The sequence below is a fragment of the Falco rusticolus genome, chromosome 10 (assembly GCF_015220075.1).
Source record: "Falco rusticolus isolate bFalRus1 chromosome 10, bFalRus1.pri, whole genome shotgun sequence".
Classification (NCBI taxonomy): domain Eukaryota; kingdom Metazoa; phylum Chordata; class Aves; order Falconiformes; family Falconidae; genus Falco; species Falco rusticolus.
Genome location: NC_051196.1, coordinates 31,145,879 through 31,166,864, shown reverse-complemented (window position 1 = coordinate 31,166,864; position 20,986 = coordinate 31,145,879). Strand labels below are relative to the sequence as shown.

Below are 20,986 nucleotides of genomic sequence, written 5' to 3'. Positions count from 1 at the left end.
AGAATCTCTCCCCTACCCTGTAATTTTATTTGAAATAAAACTGAATTATAAATTAGTTATAAACTTCTATAGGACTTGATATTTTAAAAAGCATTTTAAACAGCATAATATACTTTCCACAAACCCATACTATTCCTTCTGTTAACTACTTGCATGTCTTTATTAGAGCTTCCTGGTAACACATGCAAGATTAGTTAGTCCTCAGGTAGGTTAAATTGCTATCTGGTTCCCCCAAATCCACAATAATAAAACATGCTTTTCTGTGCCACATGCAATCACAACTCAGCAGCAACATGAAAGAGATTACCTCCCTATTATACTTATTATCTTCACATATTTATGGATAATGAAGGTACACAGTCTTTGACTTTAAAGATAATTATATTAACTTGCGCTAGGTACAGGGATAACCACAGACTTTCACTTCTGAAAATAACAGAAGGGAATGAATGCAAGTGCTTGGAGATGGAAAGAACAGGTAAAAACACAATTACATAAATACATTCTACCAAGTAAACATAATTTGTTGTAGTCACATACAGAAAAAAACCCTTCACGCTGTGTATGCACATCGGCAAACGCACACGGCCACGGCGGGCACCGCGCTCCATGTGCAGCCGCACCGCGGTCCATGTGCGGCCCGGCGCGGGGCATCGCTCGCCTCCGGGCACCCCGTCCCGCACAGCCGCCACCCGGCGCGCCCGGACCCCCCCCGCAGGGTCAGCGGCTGCCGGGGGGCCGGGCCGGCGGCACCCCCGCGGCCGGGAGGGCTGAAGGGCGGCGGCGCCCCGGCGAGCCCCCGCCGCAAGACGGGGCCGCGGCCACCCCGAGAGCAGGACCGCCTCGCCTCCAGCCCCCGCCGGCCGGTAGCCGGCGCCGCTCGCCCGCTCTCTCGTACCACTGCACTCAACTTCCAGCCCCGCCCGTTACCTCCGCAGCAGGAGCGCGGCCAGACCTGCTCGCTGCCCGCTGCATCAGACCCTCCGCCCAGGGCCCCCACTACGGCAGCCTGGCTCGGCCTCCGGGAGCCCAGCTGCCCTCGCCGCCGTCCCCGCCGGGCTGCGGCCGCCCCCTCCAGCGCGCCAGCGCCGCCGCACACTCACCCGGGCGCCGGTGCTCTCAGCGCCCGCCCGCGGAGCCCTCTGCGCTCAGTGCCCGCCCGCGGAGGCCGGCGCCCGGCGGGGCGGGGAAGCGCATCCTCCGGCCGTGGCGCCGGGCAGCGGCCGAAGCGCGTTTCCCGAAGAAGCGTCCAGAGGAAGCGCCCGGGCGGGTGCTGCCCGCCCCCCTCTCCTTCCTCCTGTCCCTTCTTCTCGTTCTCCCGTTTAAAAAGTTCATTTACCTCGAGGATCCTCCTCCCAGGACTGACGCAATGCCCCGGCGGCGCGCAGGGGGAACCTGTTCCACCAGCCTGGGCTCGCCCCGAAGCCCAGCGGCGGCACCGCGGGCCGGCTCAGCCCCGGGCAGGAGCGGCGGGCGCAGCTCCGCGGCCCAGCGCGCAGGGCGAGGAGGGGGGGAGGCCGCGGGGCCGGGGCCGCCCCCGGGGGCACAGAGCCGTTACGAGCAAAGGGGATCGCGCAGTGCGGGGTGGGGAGGGCGAATTAAGCGCGGAGCCCCGCGCAGCCTGTCGCCCCGCTCAGCGCTGCGGGGCCGAGGGGCTGGGGGCTGCGCGGCCGCACCCGCACACCTGTGGAAGGGCAGCCCCAGGCCGGCTCTGCTGGGTGCGTAACACAGACCCCCTTCCACTCGTGCAGCACCAATTAAAGAACATAATATTGACTAGTAATTAAGAAAAGCTTAACCAAGCTCTTCGATGGAGGGGCTGTGTTTGCAGCAGGTGCCATCGACGCTACTTGGCACCAGTTACATTCTACTGCAACAGAACAGCGTTTGCATAAATACCTACATAGGTACTATCTTCAGTGGATTCTTTAGGAACCTCTCAAATACGTATCTTTCAAAGATACTGAATATTAACATATACTCATGTTTAAAAAACCTAAATTCTCCAGCATTCCCATGCCAATAGACAACCTGTGGTGTGTCACCCTCAGAACCTCCCAGCACCCACTACACCATCTAATAATGAATGGCCCAGGGAGGAGGCCAACAGAGCACAGATTCCAGTGTATGTCTAAGTTTATTTTGTATTTGTTTCTTTAAAATACGCATTAGAAAACATATCTGAAAACTTTCAAAAAGAACTTTAAGCCACTGTTTTTATCATAGAATGATGCTACAGTGAAAATGGTTTGTGTGGTTGAAAATGGACAGGAGACAGTCTTCCTGTGCAAGAACAACCAATGGAAGAGGAGTAAGAAACAGATTAGGAAAAGAAGATTCTATTGTTCCCTACTCGAGTCAAAATACACACTTACTTAGCTGCAGAACCAGTGAAGAAATATGATGGTTCCTGAAAATGCTACAGGGAAAGGACTTGCTGTAGTTTTAAGGAAAAAAGCCAGAGCAGAAGAGACCCACAGAAAGAACTACAGAGTTCTAGAAATCAATATTTTGAAAAGCAGTGCAAGATATATATATATATATATATAAATAAAAATACCTCTGTTCCACCTATGATTTATTTGGATTTTTGCTTTAAAAAAAGCATTGCCTCCAGTGACCTAATTCAGACTTTGCTGGAGAAGGCCAGTTGTCTTGAACTTTTTTTCATTGTTGGCTACGCACTTGGCTCCTCACAGACTGACCCTAAATTAGCCAAAACCTAAATGGCACAACTCCTCCAAATACCCGTGTGTCACTACTCTGGTACCGAGTGTGCTCCTGTATGGACAAGAATAAACAACACAAGTGAAGCACTTTTATGTCAGTACAACTGCGTCCACACTAGGGGCTGCAACAGTCTAACTGTATCAGTATAAACCGCTGCCTAACAGGGAGTCATGCTATACAAAAGCTGTGTGTAAAACAGGAGCTACACCTTGCTAACATTTTGATAAAATTGTTATATTGCCTCCTGAGATAACGTTTGACCTTTTGCTAGTGACTTTCATCTCACAATAAAAGATTTTTCAGACAATGCCCTGATTCTGCACATTTTAGACATGAATTAGTGTCTGATAAGGCAGCTGAGTCACTCAGAGCCAAACAGCCTTTCGGCAACAAGGCCAGGAACGCAGCATTCCCCTGCCCTAACCACAGGCCAACAGTTTGCCACCTGCAATACCCAACCTCTACAGGCTATCTCTAAAGGGACTGCAAACAGTAAGTAAGTAAACTACCAAGCCAAAAGAAAATACAATGTTTGCTACACAGCGGTCCACATTTTACTTTGGAGAAGAAAAGGGACTAGCTTCCTGCTTAAAACGTAATTTTTCTAGAGCACTATAAATGGGATTTTCCATTTTAAGAAACACATGACCTAATATAAAGCTACATTGTGAATTTTCATTAATATAAACTACAAGCAACGATACTAAACCCAGTATTAGCAATGTTAGTACAGCAATCTAAAGCTGATTTAACATCACTGGAAAATCTGTCGCAATAGATTGCTCACTTCAACAAAAGGCTATATTCACCTCACAGTGAGTGCATCTAATTTCCATTAATGTTAATGGGAGTTATGCAAGTGCATTAAAAGGATAATATACCCCCTGGTCTGAGACAACCCTGCAAAGTGAAAGGTGCTTCCTCTTGAAGAGAATGGGGTTTCCATCTCACGCATTTCAAAAGGACTTGTTCTGGCACGGTTACAAAACGGGATGGATAAGAACTATTATGCATACTTGGTGAATAGTTTCCAAAGTTAAAGCAGTTTAGTGATTTCAGCTAGTTGTCCTATTGCCAAAAATTCGAGGGATATAGATGTATTTAAACCACTGTGGTTTATTTGAAGTCTAGGGCACCAAAATCATGTGAAATTACTGGTAAAACAAAGAGGTCCAAAAGCCTACTGGTGCAATGGGGAAGAAACTTCTTAGGTATCTACTTAAATGAAACAAAATCTATTCATTCACTACCTGGAAAAAGATTCCATTGCTGTATATGGATCATCACAACTAATCAGGAGTTCAGAAGACATCATGCAAAAGCAAGATCATACCCTTTCACTTACACACCAGAGCTTTTTCCCTGTGTATCACCAACTGTACTTCAGATCTCTTTCACAGTGTGCCATTGAACTGCTTGGAGTTATTTTACTGTACCTCAAATAATGAATGTTGCCTACTATCTAAATAATTTGTCTAAAAAAAAATTATCCCAGGATATACACCTATTAAAAATAGGAAAACAGACATGCAGGCATTTCTTTAAATATCATCACATAACTATCTGCATCATTAGGCACATAAATTCCTACAGAAATTTAATCTACAGCTTCTCTGCCCACCTTACTTTCAAGCAATGTGGCATAGAAAAATACATTGAACAATGCATGTTGGACTGTTAGCTAAACCATGGATTTGCACGTAACGGGAATGAGCAACTTTGCTCCAGGTGGCAGATAGTGGGGATCCACACCACTATCTTCGATTCAGTTTTAAGACAACAGCTGAAACTCAAGGGTGTAACAAGCACTCATGGGGGGGCTGTGCTCCCCATAATGGAGCATGTCAGCATGTCAGCAGCAGAGAGAAGCAAATTCTGGGAAATGAAAAGACAGTCAGAGAGTCCAAAATCATTAAAAACACACCCCAGAAATAGAAGGTAGGCAACACGCTGTGCAAGGCATGTCTTTTTCTGTTGCCAAATATATTGTGCTTTCAGAGCCTGAATATTGTTCTCACATTACATGAAATAGAAGAGCTGGCTTTCACATTTTTACATACTTCAGTCAATGCCTTCCAACGCTTCTTCAGACTTGCTAATCTTCATCTTTATAGTAACTACATTTGCAAACCTCTCAAACCGTAAGTCATTTTGATTTCTGCCCTCTGCTTTCATATTTTTTAATGTATACACACATGCTCTGAGCCATCTTTAAAGACCTAGAAATAAAGCCAGCAACAGAATCTGATCTCCCTTGCTTTTCCTGTCTGATTTATTATAGTAATCAGTCCAGAGTTATACTAATTAACACTGGTCATAGCCCTTATGGCCAGTATAGAGTTTAATTTTTTACTTCTTTAAAGAACTGCATTTCAGTTGCATAAAGTGTGTAAATACTACTTTGACAACAACTAATCAGAAGGCATGAACAGCACAACATACTCCACTTCTTGATCTGTCACATTGCAACATAAAATGCATGCAGACTCCAGCCCCATATAGGTTTGTGGGCAATTGCTCCACTTCTATCATTTAAAGTCAAGTTGTACTTTCTATAAACATGAAATCACATTATGGAGGAAAATGTTTTATATGTTCTGAGGTACCACGAAAGTGGAAAAGGGGAACACAGCTAAGAAAAGTAAAGGAGAAGGGAAAAATTCACTTTCCTTGATTGATCCAAATGCTAAGCAAAGAAACTTGTTATACTCTTCCGTGTGACAATAAAGATTAAAGTACAGTATACTGTATGAATTTAGTTACAACTATGAGTTTACAGTGTGTCAAGACAATGTAACTCTAGTTTAAGGTTAACCAAATGAATTTTTATCATAACTCACAACAGTGGATGCAAGTTACTTAGAAAAATATTGAAGCAGCAAAGATGATCTGGAAGTTGTAACAGTTACAAAAGTAACATCCCAATGCACTGATAAAAGTGATAGTTTACAAAACTAATCTTTCCTGGAAAGCCAAACAGAAATTCGTAAGAAAACACTATCAGAGTGATCCTGAAGTTCACATACAAAATTAAAATTAATATTTGTGTTCTGAGCATTAATGTTATTAAAAAGGCTCCAAGATGCATCTGAAGATCTATACAGAAAATGTAAATTCAATGAACCATTATTGGTCACAGCCCACATAAAGAAGAAAAGAGAACAGTGGTGCAAAAAGCAGGCCTCCTTTTTGCCATTTATAAATAAATTACCCTTAGAATAGCTGCTTGAAAGCCAACAATGACTTAATTTATTTTAATAAAGAATTTTTCTTTTCATAAAGAGGTGGCGTGTTTTTGTTGTTGTGTTTGGTCCCCCCCCGTCCCCCCCCCGAGTACATCCTGATCGAATTTTCCCTTCTAGGCTTTCCACACATTTTAGTATGGTGCTCAGGCTGCCTCCTGTTCTGATACCTGGATGTTGAAAACGTATGGATATGGAGCACTGGGACAATAATAAACTGAACATATTGTTTAACTAATGATTAGCTGAAATCTCAGCACAAGTCAGTATATGATACAAAATGTAAAAAACTATTATATTTTGCTTTTACTAAAACTTCTCTTAGAGAAGTCTATAGTCATTGCCCTTCTTTAAATTCCTAAGAAAATAGTATATTATGTAATGATAAGATACTCTGTGACCATCTAATAACAATTATGCTCTGATTTGAAAGTATTAGAGCAGAAAAACATATAATCTACTGATATGGGATGAATTGAGCAGCAGGCCTCACTTAATACAACACTACAGTGTCCACTCTTTTCTGTGGCCCACTGTGCATTTCACGTTAGTTGAGGATCTGTTTGCGTGACCACGTTATCCCCATCTATCTCCAGTCCTGGCACCCTGAATGGTCACCTTCATGTCTTGCCTCTGATCAGCTCCCAGGTTGGAGCAGGCATCCAGTGTATGCCCTGTACCCTTCACTGTACAAAGGTTCAGTTGGCCGTTTTTAGGTTCCAATTAATTTGCTACACCTGCAGCAGAAATTGTGCCTACAGAATAGCTCTTTGTAAGGAAGGCAAAGTCCAAAGGGATGCAACTAGACTTCACTTCCATTAGGAAAGATACAGCTTACTATTTACTCTGCTTTTCATTATGTCTAATTATTACTGTTTAGCACTTCTCCCTCTCTACCTCCAATACTTTTAATAACAATATAGATATCTGGATCTGACTGGTTATTTATATAGTCTAAGTTAGAATTCAAATGCACAATTTTAAGAAATATTAGAAGTGCAGGTTACACAACTGCCAGCTTTTCACACACACAAAGAAGGCAAAGTTGTTTTCCTGTTCAGTTGCCTTAACAGCACAAGTGAGGCGAAGCTTATGGTGGGACGTGATACCTGTTATTAGATCGACTGCTGCTACACGTGGGAAGGAACAGACACACCCTCAGGCATATCAAGCACTTCTTCAGGTCTGAAACAGAAGCAGCAATCTTCAAAGCTAAACTGCTCTAACTAATGTGTTAATCAAGCCACCTGAAAGAGAGGTAGCTCGTATCTCTGATACAGGAAGGCTTGGTAACAAAGGACGTGGAGACACAGCTTCATCTGTTAACACAAAGTAACAACTCACCTCCTGAAAAACATAGACGTGTTACTGAGTTGGGGATACAGGAGAAATCAGAAGAAAGGTTAAGAAAATTATAATACCTCTAAAACCGGCATCTCTAAGTCTACCATTTTCACCTTTTAGCACAGCCATGTATTTTAATATCGAGGCATATCTTTTGAAGGTGCTTTGTAGAAGTCTCTTGAGGGTCAGGACTGATTCATCAGATAAGAGTGGCTACTTCATGAGAAATGTTCACCTACGAGTCACTGGCATCTCACTTATCGATCACCTGCAAGGACCTCGGGGGTTTCTTGATTCACTTTCTGTAAGGTCATTTGGTGCATTTAGTTATGCAAGTTATTTCCTCTGGGGACTACAGAGATACATCAGCAAGTAGATACGCAGTTCTGATAGAGTTATGGTAGCTTCATTACTCTCAGTACAGGTAATGTGCAGTCATTTGAAAGATTTAATGCATACATTATGTGCTTTAAAATATAAATTATATATTGAAAAAGTTGCTTTTTAATTACAATCAACAATTTTTTCCCCTAGGTCCCAAGGGCAGAGATTATTTATATAATGTCTAAAGGACACTAAAGCCATCCAAATGCTTTCTAGTTCATTGAAGATAGGAAAAATACTGAACAAAAACATGTCCCACCCCTGCTACAGAATGCTTTGCTTTCATTTTCAGAAAGTTAAAAATAAGAGTTGAATCTGTGTGTGAGCTTTAGCATCACTCCTCTACCTTTAGAGTTTACAATCTCCTATAAGGAAGTGACAAGCTTCCTGCGTGCAAGAAAACCTTGATCATGACCACAACACTACGCTGTTAACAGCCACTGACTCGGTGACGTCTGAAGTGTACCTTGCGACCCTGTTTCTTCCTCTTCCCATCCTCAGTGTTAAAATTTTTTTAATACATTTGTATAAATAGATCTAATTTTTGTTCATCTTTCAGAAATTTCAGGCTGATTATAGTTGTCTGCAGCACCAAAAATAAGTCTTCAGCTACTGTTTGTGTTCAGAGTCCTGTGCAATTAGATTTTTCTTTCATACTTTATATATATAAAAGACTATATATAGATAAAAGACGCTGGTTCTGTAATCTGACTAGCATCCCAGTCTTCCACCTAATTATCTTAGTTCCAATCTTTTGTTTTCTTTCTATCACACAAGTACCCATTTCAGGTGATTTATATCTATGTTTTCTTCATGTGTACAGCATATTACAAGATCCAACTGAGCCCCTCTGCTATTTAATACTGTCACTGAGTTATTATTTGTAATTGTAATTTCTCTTTTCCTTTGAGGAAAATACTTAGCTCTGTATCATTTTCTCTAGATTCACAAGCAACATCCTCTATTTGCCATTTTAAAAAAAAAAAAACCACCCTAACCCATCATCATTGTAGGAGCATTGCTGGCTACAGCTATATTTGGCAAAGAACAAATTGAGCCTGATTGATCCCTCTACAAATCTTTTTTATTATTATTATTTTTTATTTTTAAACATCACAGCTGCCCTTTCTGGCTCAGAATACATATTATTTCTGATTTCAATCATTCCTTGAAAATTACATCTGATCCTGAATTCAGAGAGAATTTTATTACTAACTTTAGTAGAAGCACCTTCTCTATCTCTACCACTGCAAAGCTTCTGCATTACCAGTGAGAAACAAATTGCAGGTCAGTTATCTTATATATGTGTCTCGTTTACACACATAAAATGGAGTGAATTGTTTTTTAGAAGTGGTCATCACCTATAGGAAACTGTTCTGAAAATTTATGTAGCTTTCCTTAGGTCCTGAAACTGTAGCCGAACACTCCTGATGTTTGACAATGCAACCTTTTTATTTCTACTCATGTTAGCATTACGTTAGTTGTATGTCTCATCACTCTCACGGTGGATTATAGTAGTAATTCTTGAGAAAGTTGCTAGTCCCAAAGTATAAGAGATCAACTACCTCCCCGGCCAAACAGGAGTGTCTGACATGAGACTATCATTGAGACTATTTCTCAAGACAAGACTGGATGCTCTTAGTTGGAAAAAGTTCTCACCCTACACTGAAAACTTGATATGTAAACTGTAGATACAGAGCAAGTTGTTAAAATGAGATTTAAACTCAAAATCTATTTTTGCAGATTTGCCTCTTAGTTTTTTCCAAATAAAACCATGTAGTATCAGCAAAAAGCTCCTAGAGGTACCTATCAAGTAATTACACAGATTTTTAGTAATAACAGTGGTACAACCAAAAAATGTAACTACTATTCTTCAAGTATGAATGATGGTAAAGTGCCATCAGTATTTATAGCTCAGTATTAAAATGTTTTGAATTTTGTTTACAGCAAAGAACTAGGTCAAGACAAACTTCAGGCTTAATAATTTCCAGCTGAATGGATGTAAAAAAAGACCCAAAATCTTCTGTGAAGTGGAATGTTTTATCTGAAGAGCTCTGGCTATAGTAGTACGTAATTCCAAGGCGTTATTTCCTACTCACTAGCATATTTTTGGCTTGCATATTTCTAAACGCCTACAAGATCACACACCAAATTTTATTCTGACTCACATCAGTTTAATATAAAGTAACCGAAATAGCCTAGTATATTTTACCAAGAAGAAAGTATTTTAAGTGGGGGAAAAGAAAAAAATAATTCACCAAAAGGTCCGTGACACACTTACTAAATGAGAATCTATTCAAGACTCCCAGTTTTATGATTAAAACCTCTAAAATGCCTAGGGCAATTTTAATTTTTTAAAAACTATCTTGGGCATAACATTCTTGCAAAACATGGTGGTTCCAATATCCAAGATAAGGAAAAAGGAGAAATATATGCAAATAATATCCCAGGCTCAGGCTCATCAAGTCAAAATCAAGATGAGTTATATCAGGTAGCACCTGTTTAGAATGCTTGCTTTTAAATGCTGCATGAATTAGTAGATATTTGAAACTTAAAGCAGTATGTCATCTGCCAGAAGGAAGCTGATAACACTTCAAATGCTAACAACAGTGGAAAACATGTTAATTTTTCATGGACAGTAATATCTCTTAAAATAAAAAAGTAAGTCTTAATAGCTCTTAAAAACCACTTTTATATGAACCTTTTTTAAAATTGAGTGATAAGAAGTTAGTAATATTTCATCTCCTTGTCCAGATCTTTCAACATACTGTTTATGCCCTACAAAGAGATTGTGAAAGACTTTTCACTAACAACTAGGATGAAGTGTTGTCGCAAAAAATAACACATTTATTTTTACTTATTATTTTATGTAGTTATCTAGTCTATTAAAATTCCTAACAGTCAAAAGCAAAAGCACCCAAATAATCTTTCAAAGTATGGAAATATTTCTGTTTAAAAATTAAGTAAAAAATAAAAGAAAGTAGCTTTTTAAAAGTGTTCTTAGATTCAGTTAGCAATTTGTCAAAACTAGCCTGAAGAGCATAGAGATGAATGATATATATTCATTTGATATATTCAGCTGCAGTTTTTAAAATCCACAGTGTTAAGGCTGGAACATTCTCTTCCCAGCTAACTCCTACTACTACTCCTGCTCCTACCTGAAAATTCCCCTTTCTTATTCCAGTGTTACAGATATGCCTAAAATTAACCCTTGGATCTGAACTCCAGATAGACAAGGGCCAGAATTTGAAGGTTGCAGCTTTTCCTAAAAATCAACCAATTCCATAAACCTCAAAAAACCCAAAAAGCTGCCATTTGGAGTTCAAATCACTAAGGTTAGTGCTGATCTGGAGCTGTTTTGGTTTGGTGGTGGGTTTTTTCCTGCAATGAGGTGCTGAGTTTTCATCATGAATTTTAGTTTCGGACAAGATTTTTGGGCTGAGCCTCTTCCTTTGCAGCTCAGTGTAAATTCAACCTATATGAGAATATGAAGCGTGCATACCAATCATCCGGAACAAACCCATGCAGAATTGCCTGGATTCATCCAGGCATGTTAAAAGAAATTCTGCAGAAAAAAACAGCAGGAAAGCTATTCCAGAGTTACTATTACAGACTGCCAGATCTGAGTATAACGTGGGAGATGGCTGGCCATTCACACCTATTTGATCTTTAGCAATCCAAACCCTAAACCTGTTCTTTAGCTGACACTGCAGAACAGTAAGACAAGATCTGCATCAGGACACTAACATTATCATACAGCAGTGTAGTTCAGATCAGAGGTAATTTTGGAGTTTAATTTAACTTTACTATCTTTGGCTTTCTCTAGATGAAAATGTAACAGTTATAATTCTGTTGGTTTTTCAGCTTAACTGGTTTCACATATCTTACATTCTCTAACAGTAACTGCCTTCTTACCTATTGCTTTTCGTAATTAGATCTCAAAGGATTTTACAAATTACGTATAGAATATTTGTTATACTGATTGAGAAACTGAGCTGTAGAAAGGTAAAATTACTTACTCAAGGTCGATTCAACAGGTCAGTGATCCATGCAGGAACAGACAACCTGGGCTCCGAAACAAAATAGCAGTTTCCAACATGAAACCCTTGGACCTCTGGCGCTCTGCAGATTAAGTCTCTAAGCTAGCATGTAATCATGTGCTCTGCTTACCATAGCTTCTATACATGCACCAGAACATACCAGCCACCCTGGGCTAACAGCATTCCTTGATACTCCAGCACATGGAATATCTTGCAGGTTACTGTTGCCAACCAGAGAGAACTAGAGCAAGAACGTAGGGTGACAGGCAATACACACTCAGATCACGCTATCAAGGAGCAAGCATATGAGAACTGCCATGTACCCTGGAGCAGCCTACAGAGCAAACAATGTACCTGTGCATGTCCACATGCTTCTGCTGAGTGTCACAGAATCACAGATCTCGAGTTGGGAGGGACCCATAAGGATCACCAAGCTCAGCTCTGTGCTCTTTGCAGGACTGCCTAATGCTAAACCAAGCATCAGCATACCCCCTGCTGCTCTCAGGCTCAGGGGCTTTGGGCTGCAGCTGCCAGTTTGTACTGGGGTGGGACCCAGTCTGTACTGGGAGGAGGCCAGGGGATCCAATTTACACTAGGACATGGTCCAGTCTGTACTGGGAAGGGAACCAGGCTGTACAAGGAAGAGGCCAGGGGATCCAGTCTGTACTGGATAAAGCTACTATGGGTTAGATTTGTGCTGAAAACTTGAGAACTCACTGCTATTTGGGTTACTGCTGAGCACAGCTTACACAGCATAAAGGCCTTTTCTGCTCCTCACACCACCTCACCAGCAAGCAGGCTTGGGGTGCACAAGAAGCTGCGAGGCCAGGGAAGATACAGGACACAGCTGGGACAGCTGACCAAAGGGATATTCCATACATATGATGCCACACTTAGCAGTAAAAAGCTGAGGGAAGGAGGAGGGAGGGAGGACATTCAGAATTACGGAGTTTGTCTTCCCAAGGAACCGTTACATGTGATGGAACCCTTCTTTCCTCAAAATGGCTGAACAATTGCTTGCTGATGGGAAGTAGCCAATGAATATTGCTTTGCTGGCACATATAGTTTTTGCTTTACCTATTCAACTGTCTTTATATCAACCCACTACTTTTTGCTTCTTACCCCTCCCATTCTCTCCGCCATCCCACTGTGGGGGAGTGAGCACACGGCTGTGTGGAGCTTAGCTGCCTCCTGGGGTTCACCCACAACAGGATCACAGGCACTGAGCCCAAGTACAAAAGAGATGGAAAAAACTTCGCAGCCAAGTGCTCAAGATCCAGAATAAAATAACACATTCCAACCGAGTCCCTTACATCAGTCCCTAACTGGTGCCTCTACTGTAAGAGATATTAAATGACTAAAAATGCTTATTAGAACTTAAGCATAATGCAGATTTGTCTGTTGCAGAGTTGGTAACAGGCAATGGTGATAATTCACAAAATTTGCAAAGCTATTTGTACCTAACTACAAACTGCCTTGAGGATGCTGACACGTGTTGCACACACTCCCTTCAAATCAGAGACACTCCACTGCTGCTAACAGCATCTGAAGTTAGAAAGCACTCTCATCAGTTTTTACCCTGTGATCAAATCTGAACATCAGAGAAACCTCAAGGGCTTGTTTTGACTTTTGAAAACACTTCTTTCTTAGACTAGAACCTTTTCCTTCAAGTAGCCCATCTTTTCTTTCCTTCTCAACCATCTCTGCAAGTTCTTATTTTCCACACACATTCCCAGCTGTGAACATGCGGTTGACAAATCTAGAGGTACAAATTTGAGTGATAGAAAACTCTTCGCTGCTGGAATCAGGATTAAAACAAACAAACAAACAAACCAACCAACCACTCCAGAATTTTAGGATGGCCTAAGTGGATCAAACAATAACAGAAGGGCTGGCTAAGCCATTCTGCTAGTTTAGACATGTTGCAAATTGTTGTAGGGTAACTTCATCCCAAGAGACTTAGTGCTAAATCTGGTATCATTTCTCCTCCCATAGTTCACCAGAATAAATCATGAGCTTGGTTCAATCTGGCAAAAAGACAGATCTAAGTCTAGTTTATACTTCCAGATAATCCAGTAGTGCACAGATCTAATCTTAATGATAACAAATGCAATCTGCAAATGTTATTCTCGTTGCTTTAAAACAGAGCTAGGGAGTGGGAGTGTTAACATTTGCTTATAAAACCTAAACACAAGGCAAAGAAACTGAAACTCCATTTAGCAGGCTGTTACAAAGTAGGGGCTCCCTAGACCTTTTACAACAGTAGTCTCCTAGCAAGGCTTCTCAAAAAGTTTACAGCAGGTATTTGTCTTCCTTCAGTTCGCAATGTGCTGATCTCCTTATCATCTCAATGCTAAGTCTAACAAAAATTAATTCAGAGAGAAGTTCATTAGACCTGCCCCAGTGACGAACAGTGATAAACTAAGGAAAGTTAGAAACTTAAGTTTCTTAGTAGCTTGATCAGTTTATTAGAAACAATTATTGTGGCAAATAGTTATAGCATGGATATAGATACTGTTAATTGAAGATGGATTTTTAAACCTTATGTTGTCTAGCTGCTACTGATTTTACTTAAGATACACATCAGTCCCCGACTGTTCCTTTCCCATGTCAGCTCTGTGACATAAAGAAACTGTCATCTCCATGCTTTGCCCCACACACCTTTCACTGAAATAGACAAGATAATATAAACGATCCAACTGCACACTGATCTGAGGCAGTGCACATGAAACTGTAGTTTATGTTTAGCAGCACTATTATGTAAGACTAGAATAACCAACCTCTTTGACTTTTGCAACCTGAAGTGTATTGTTTTTAAAAATAGTCTTACAGTTCATTCTACACGTGTGTTCCTATGATGATGAATCCTTCTGTAATTTTAAGCATTGAAATATTTTCTCCCCATTCTGAAACATTATTGTAAAGTCTAAGGATTACAGTAAGGATGGCTGTTCCTAGGGGCATAATGTTAGCTGCATATGAGATTGATGTTGGTAGCTACAATGAAGCATAATACCACTCTCTCTGCTGTAACAGACTATCAGAAGTTCTCTTGCTGACCTACAGCTCTAAAAATAAATGCTGAGTGACTTTAATAGCTTTGCAGCAGTTCCCAAGTTAAAAAGATTGAACTACAATAGACAAATTAAATACAGCATTGTGCATTCTTCAAGTACAATTAAAACATATATAATTTGAAGCTTCCATTTTCACATACTTTCATACATACCGATACTCAGGCAATGCTGCAATTCAATATCAAATGCACATATGAAGCTACATGACAAACAGTATGAGACCTGAGCATTTCCCATTTCTCCATTGACATCAGCATAGGTTTTCAAAAATTTGGACAATGCTGCCATGCATTTAGCAACTACTAAATTTTAGTAATTCCATAAATCAACAGTGATGCAGCCTCAAAAATCTTGTAAATAGTCTGCAGCACCTTTGTTATTTGCAGCTTTATTAATACTTCTTTGTACCTTTTCTGACTTGGTAATACACATGGGAATAGCCTTACCACAAAGGTCAAGCAGATTATTAGAGTACCTAGTTCTGGGGAACTGGAAGAGTGGGTGCCTCAGAGAGCATCTTCAAGCAAGAGGACTTGTTTGTTTATTATGATTTTAAATTACTGCTTCTGATGTTAATGACCACAAAAGATGCCTTGATCTCCCAGTACTCATTTAGAATACAATCAAAAGTAACAGAAATCAACCATCAAATCTGAGAAACAGAAAGCAATTTCCAAAGTTGATAGCAGCCACTGGTAATACATAGGAAAGATCAAACTGGTTTTGTCTCCCTCTCAGAAAGCTTCCTTAAAAAAAATTAGATTTGTGGATGTTAGGATACTTAATACCACTAGAAGTTGCACTGCCATTCAGCTTACACTTTACCTCCTTGTCACATCTACCTTCCTGTAATTTAGAAGCTCTTTGGGATGTAGTCTGACTATCTGGTACTGGACTCTTTCCTTCAGTTAGTCCATAGGCAGTGGGAAAACAGCATGTTCTAATACTGAAGGCAAACAACTGCAATGGGAAAACCAGGCTGGAAAAAGAAATAAATACTTCTAGACAGAGGAGTCAACTAGACCTAAATAAGTAAACATTCCTAGGAAGAAAAGACAACTAGACCTAAATAAGTAAACATTCCTAGGAAGAAAAGACAACTAGACCTAGATAAGTAGGTAGAGGAAGTAGTCAGTATTTCCTCCTTCCAGTTAGCCATCTTCCTTAACTCAGTCAACTGAAATAATATGATTAAAGATTTTCTGTGAAAGGAAGAGGTTAGGAAATCAGTATCAAATATACACTCTATGTTTTTAGACTACATCAAATGCATTTAAAAGAAAATTAATGGAATACTAAAGTGTCATCTGAGTTTACATCTGCCTATGTTGCTGCCAGTATTTCTTCATACACTATATGCACATAAAACACTCACAAAGTCTTCTCTGCCTGCCTGACGGGATCTTGCCAATACAGGAGTATTACATATACATACATCTAAATAGAGGCTTACCATGTTCTTCTGTCAGCGAGATTCTTTTAGGAAGCACTACTAGAGATACGAAGTTCGTAAATAAGATTCAGTGTCTTTATCAATAGTTTCAGGGGCAAAGGGGTGGGGGGAAGGCAAAAATCTGGAATCTCAACATTCTAAAACTCTGGTCCCCAACAAACCAGTTTAAGCATATAAAGAAACAGGTGCAGTGGAGACTAACCTGAGACTCTTGGTTTGACAATTTCAAACTCATTCTCAAAAATGACATAGCCCTGCTCATTTACCGGTTCGCTAAGAAAACTAGTTAATCAGTCCTGGTATTCCTGTAACTGACTGCTCTTACTCTAATTTTTTCAGTAAGAGCCAGCATAAAAGTTATCTGTTCAAAATCACAGTGTGATTCATTAGAAAGCAGTAATCACTTCTACTCTGAGTAGCTAAGTAAAAGGGTGCAAAACATTTGCATGTAATGCTATCCATCACATTTGACATACATACCAACATAAATAACCATACACATGCAGAAGAACAGGGAACAAGGTTCAAGAATTCCCCATTCCTCTTGTTTTTCTGAAAAGACCTTTCCCCGCTGAAAAAAATTCAAACCTTACCTCCATTAAGGACAAAGTGCATGTCAAACTTTTTTTTAATAATAAAAATATAATCCAATGTATCTTTAAATAAAAATCCCCACGAATCTACTGAAACCAAGGATGGCATTACACATCTACTTCTCTACATAAACTGAGGATGAACAAGAGGATTAACCTAAAGGACAACTGTGACTTCTACAACAACATACTGCAAGATGCCAAGACATTACGCTGACCTCAATGGTGTAAGAATCAAACAGGAACAGAATGGTTTCCACACTTCAAAAAGCCATTCCAAAATTTGAGTCACCTAATGTCAGCAAACCCGATGGCTACCAGGCTTGCTGTATGCTAGGATATGACAAACAATCTCGTCTTTCCAATACACTTGCTCCAGATTTCTAGACAAGTCATAAATTCACAGTACACCCAAAATTGGTGCACTGTCTGTTTGCAGCACAAAGCTCATATCAATTCTACTTCCCCTGATGATTTCTCATATTTATCTGTCAAAACGAAGGCCTTATCAGAATGCCTTGACAATGTTTATCCATATTTAGGTAGGTACTTTCACATTTCTCCCTCTATTCTTAGCCTTCAGTTCTGTTGCTCTGCTTTTATTGTTCTCCAGCATAGTTGGTACACTGCAAATGCTCAGACAGAGTATGCTAAATCCATGAACCTTAAAAAAAATGAAAAAGGTACTATTGTAAACAGAGCCCACATTGTGTAAGCTCATAATCTCCCAGTCAGACCTTAATTGAAATTAAAGCATTTTACAAAACACTAGCTTACAGTTTCTGAATAGTTAACTATTACTTACCTAATATGAAAAACTGTGTGCCACCGTAAGTACCTTTGCCTTTCATAAAAATACTTTTCTTTACGTTATGTGTGAAGGGAAAACATTTTTTTAAGTGAACTGCATATCTAATTCCTAGAATACAAGATTTCCTTCTCTCATCTGCATTATACTTCGAAATCAAGCAAATTTCAAGCTTTTCATACTGCTTGCACTACAGCTGGAGAAAAAGGCCCAACCACTTAAATGCCAAACTAAGCAGCACCTGAGAAGTAATAAATAAATAAATAATCAAAACCAAAAACCCCTCCAAACACACACAAAACCAAACAACCAATAATAGAAGGTACTTTTAACATAGAACAGAATTCAAGCAGTAAGGCTGTAATTGGTATTTTATTCTGAGCTCTGTAGAGTTTAGTGCGCGCAGTTTGATTGCGTGCAGGAATCTGCCCACCTAAATAAATGAAAGCCATGCTGACACTTATGGCAGCAGCATATATTTATCACAGCAACACATTCTCTTTAGTGTGACTTCAGAAACACCAAATAATGATTACTGAGGTTTCGACGTTTTCAATGTTAGAAGTTCTACTTCTGTTTATATATTTTCCACTCAGGCACTAAATACGATAGGGTTTACCCGTGCAAGCTCCCTGGACAAACCTAACTGAGTAGCGCGACCAAGCAGATTGGGTTATACTATTATTTTAAATGACAGGAAAAACAACTGGGTTCTATTTGGTAAGCAGTATAAGCGGTATGCTGCTGTGTGCCTTCATTAATGATTCTCAACAGCATAAAATGCTAGGCATACAGTTTTCTGCTGTAACGTTAGGAAGCATATCCACTATACATTTTTTTTTCTCCTTTTTTTCTCCTGTTTCAGTTACTACTGCTGTTCATTTAGGTCACAAGGTACAACATTGTGTTTTTAGAGCCCAAGGGTTTTTTTCCTTAGGTAGGTGTGTAGCTAGATATAAGTACTGGTTGAAAATGTACTGTCTACTTTAGAAGCAGCTTAATGGGAGTATATATGGAGGGGGTGTGTGTCTGAACTGATGCAAAACTGGGAATTAAAGAATCCTCTTGAAACCCTGTACATCTTGTGGGGAAAAAAAAAAAAGATAGCAAATCATAGTTTGTCCTGTGAGCCTCCCCAGGAACAAATATCACCACATACTGCACTGTCTGAGGGGAAAATATGGCATCTGTAAGACTGTTTTGAGCTTTCAAAGGAAATATGCCCTGACCAGCTCAATAAATGAGCCAACGTTTATATGCAAGATATTCTGCAAAACTCTAGCTTTGGAAGATTCCAGCATGAAGAAATGAACCCTTTAGCAAAACTTCATTTCTACCAAATAAATAGGAAAAAAAAGACAAGAGGAACAAATCACAAAACAGATGGGTTTATGTATTTAAGAAACAGACATTAAAAAAAGAAAAAGCAAAGTTTTGGGGGACATCTTTTTCTTGAACAGCTTAAGCAGAAAAGCTTTTTGTTTCAAAGCAGCACAGAGTAAGCACCAATGTTTCTTTAAAGAAATGAGCCTGATATTGCATATTTATCAGGCACTCTAGGGATTTGTATGGCGAATACATGCCAGATATTTTAGAGAAAAGATACTAATCTGTTTATACTGCTATAAACCATGCTGCTGTGAGCAGGCATAGTATATATCCTAGCCTTATGAGGCAACTACGAAGCCCTACATGATAGACTATTGTCTATCCTCTGACTTGGATAGCAAATTCATTTTATATATTGTCTATTTCCTTATTTTCTTGGTACATCCATAATCAGGAGTCTTGTTATATTAAAAGAAAAAATGAAAACAGCTGAAGTCTTGTTAGTGGGCTGGTTTATGTAGCAAGTCACACAGAAAGCAGATAATTCAACTTATATTATTTGTCCTCTAGCCTCACACTTATTGTCTGTAATGAAATTAGATGAGAGCAGAGGCTGCCTCTTTTTTTGCATTTCTGTGGGACTTAGCATACTGAAGCCTTGATTAAAATACAGTCTCTTTTGGTACTTCGGGAATATAAATTAATCATTTAGAAGACAAATACTACTACTAAAAAAAAAATAAAATCTTAACAGCTGTAAGGTGAAATGCATCTGCAAGCAAAGAAACCCATTTCAAATGCCCTTTGAAATGTACTGGCATTTGTTAGAGTGGAGCCTGATATGCCAGGCTTGCATTTTTTGCATATACCTGTCATTTCCAACAGCATTCACTGCTGCCCTAACTGAATCAACTCCTTCATCATTCCTCACCAATGCACACTTTCGTCTGTGAAGTATCAGGCTGTTTTCATGATTTATTTATTTCAAGTCATTTTGTAGTAGCTGGAAAGTCAATAGGTGCAAGTTAAAATGATTTTTCTTAATTATTTAAGGCTATGGAAGATGTGAAAAAAATAATCTTAACACGAATTGAGCATTCACTAAATAATGCTCAGAGAATAAGAACCCCTAGAGTCTTTTAAAAAATAAATAAGGGACCTGACAAGCTAACTTTGAGAATAACCATCAGAATAACTAAGATTCCTAGGCACAGCCTGCCCCTGCTGATACAGGTTCCTCCTGTTGCATATTGAACAAACCCCATTGATACTGGTACACTGACACTGACAGATAAGCAACAAAGAAGATGTATGGCCACCCTCTTCTAGCCTTTGGCACTGAAATAGCATCCATTGTGTGATTAATGGATGCTGCATTTGTGAAAAGGTGCTGTCATCATTAAGGATTTCTGAAACAATGTCTGGTTTAACATGTTTTTAATGCAGCTGAGGTCAGCACTGAAAGATGTCAGCTGAACACTAGGAACTCCTGAAGCAGCTCCTGAGAGACACAGTGGTGAAGATGCAGTTGACATTCAACAGCAAAAGGCATCTAGCTTCGAACTGTAACGCCTTCCCTGGTTTTGAAGGTGTGTGCAAATCAGTAAGACAATACAATGAAATGAAGCGGGCTCATAAAGAGTACACAGCATGAGACTCTTCTAGTAAGATGAGCAAAATAAATTGTTACTAAGTGAAGTGCTATTGCCTAGGAGGACAGAACAGCATAACCAGATCAAATGCTCATTCTGTTCTACAGAGAAGTACATTAATACAAACCCTTGTCAATCAGAAGTTCCAGAAGTTTTATTCCAAATGAGCTGACTGATAATGCTTATAGAATGAGAAACCTCTCATCTAACAAACCTTCTGTTAGAACTGTCTCGAGTATAGCAGTACCTTTCATATTAAACAGAAGTTTAGACTGTTTAGAACACCAGAACTGATCAGTAGCCACTTCCCACACAAACAATGCCAGCGAAGACA

At 39.8% G+C, this 20,986-nt stretch overlaps 1 protein-coding gene across 13 annotated transcripts in view; it reads right to left on the bottom strand.

The window, feature by feature from the left end:
- SULF2 (sulfatase 2) overlaps positions 1–20,986 on the bottom strand; it is a 162,766-nt gene that overhangs the window by 71,190 nt on the left and 70,590 nt on the right. For 2 of the 13 annotated variants that reach the window (XM_037403291.1, XM_037403296.1), the window contains exon 1: positions 1,104–1,311. The exons of 8 other annotated variants lie outside the window; for them this stretch is intronic. The gene's annotated coding sequence lies outside the window, so the exon portion shown is untranslated. Of the gene's footprint in view, positions 1–930; positions 1,064–1,103; positions 1,312–1,339; positions 1,480–20,986 lie in introns of those variants that run through there. 3 more of the 13 variants (XM_037403292.1, XM_037403297.1, XM_037403298.1) reach the window with 2 other exon arrangements.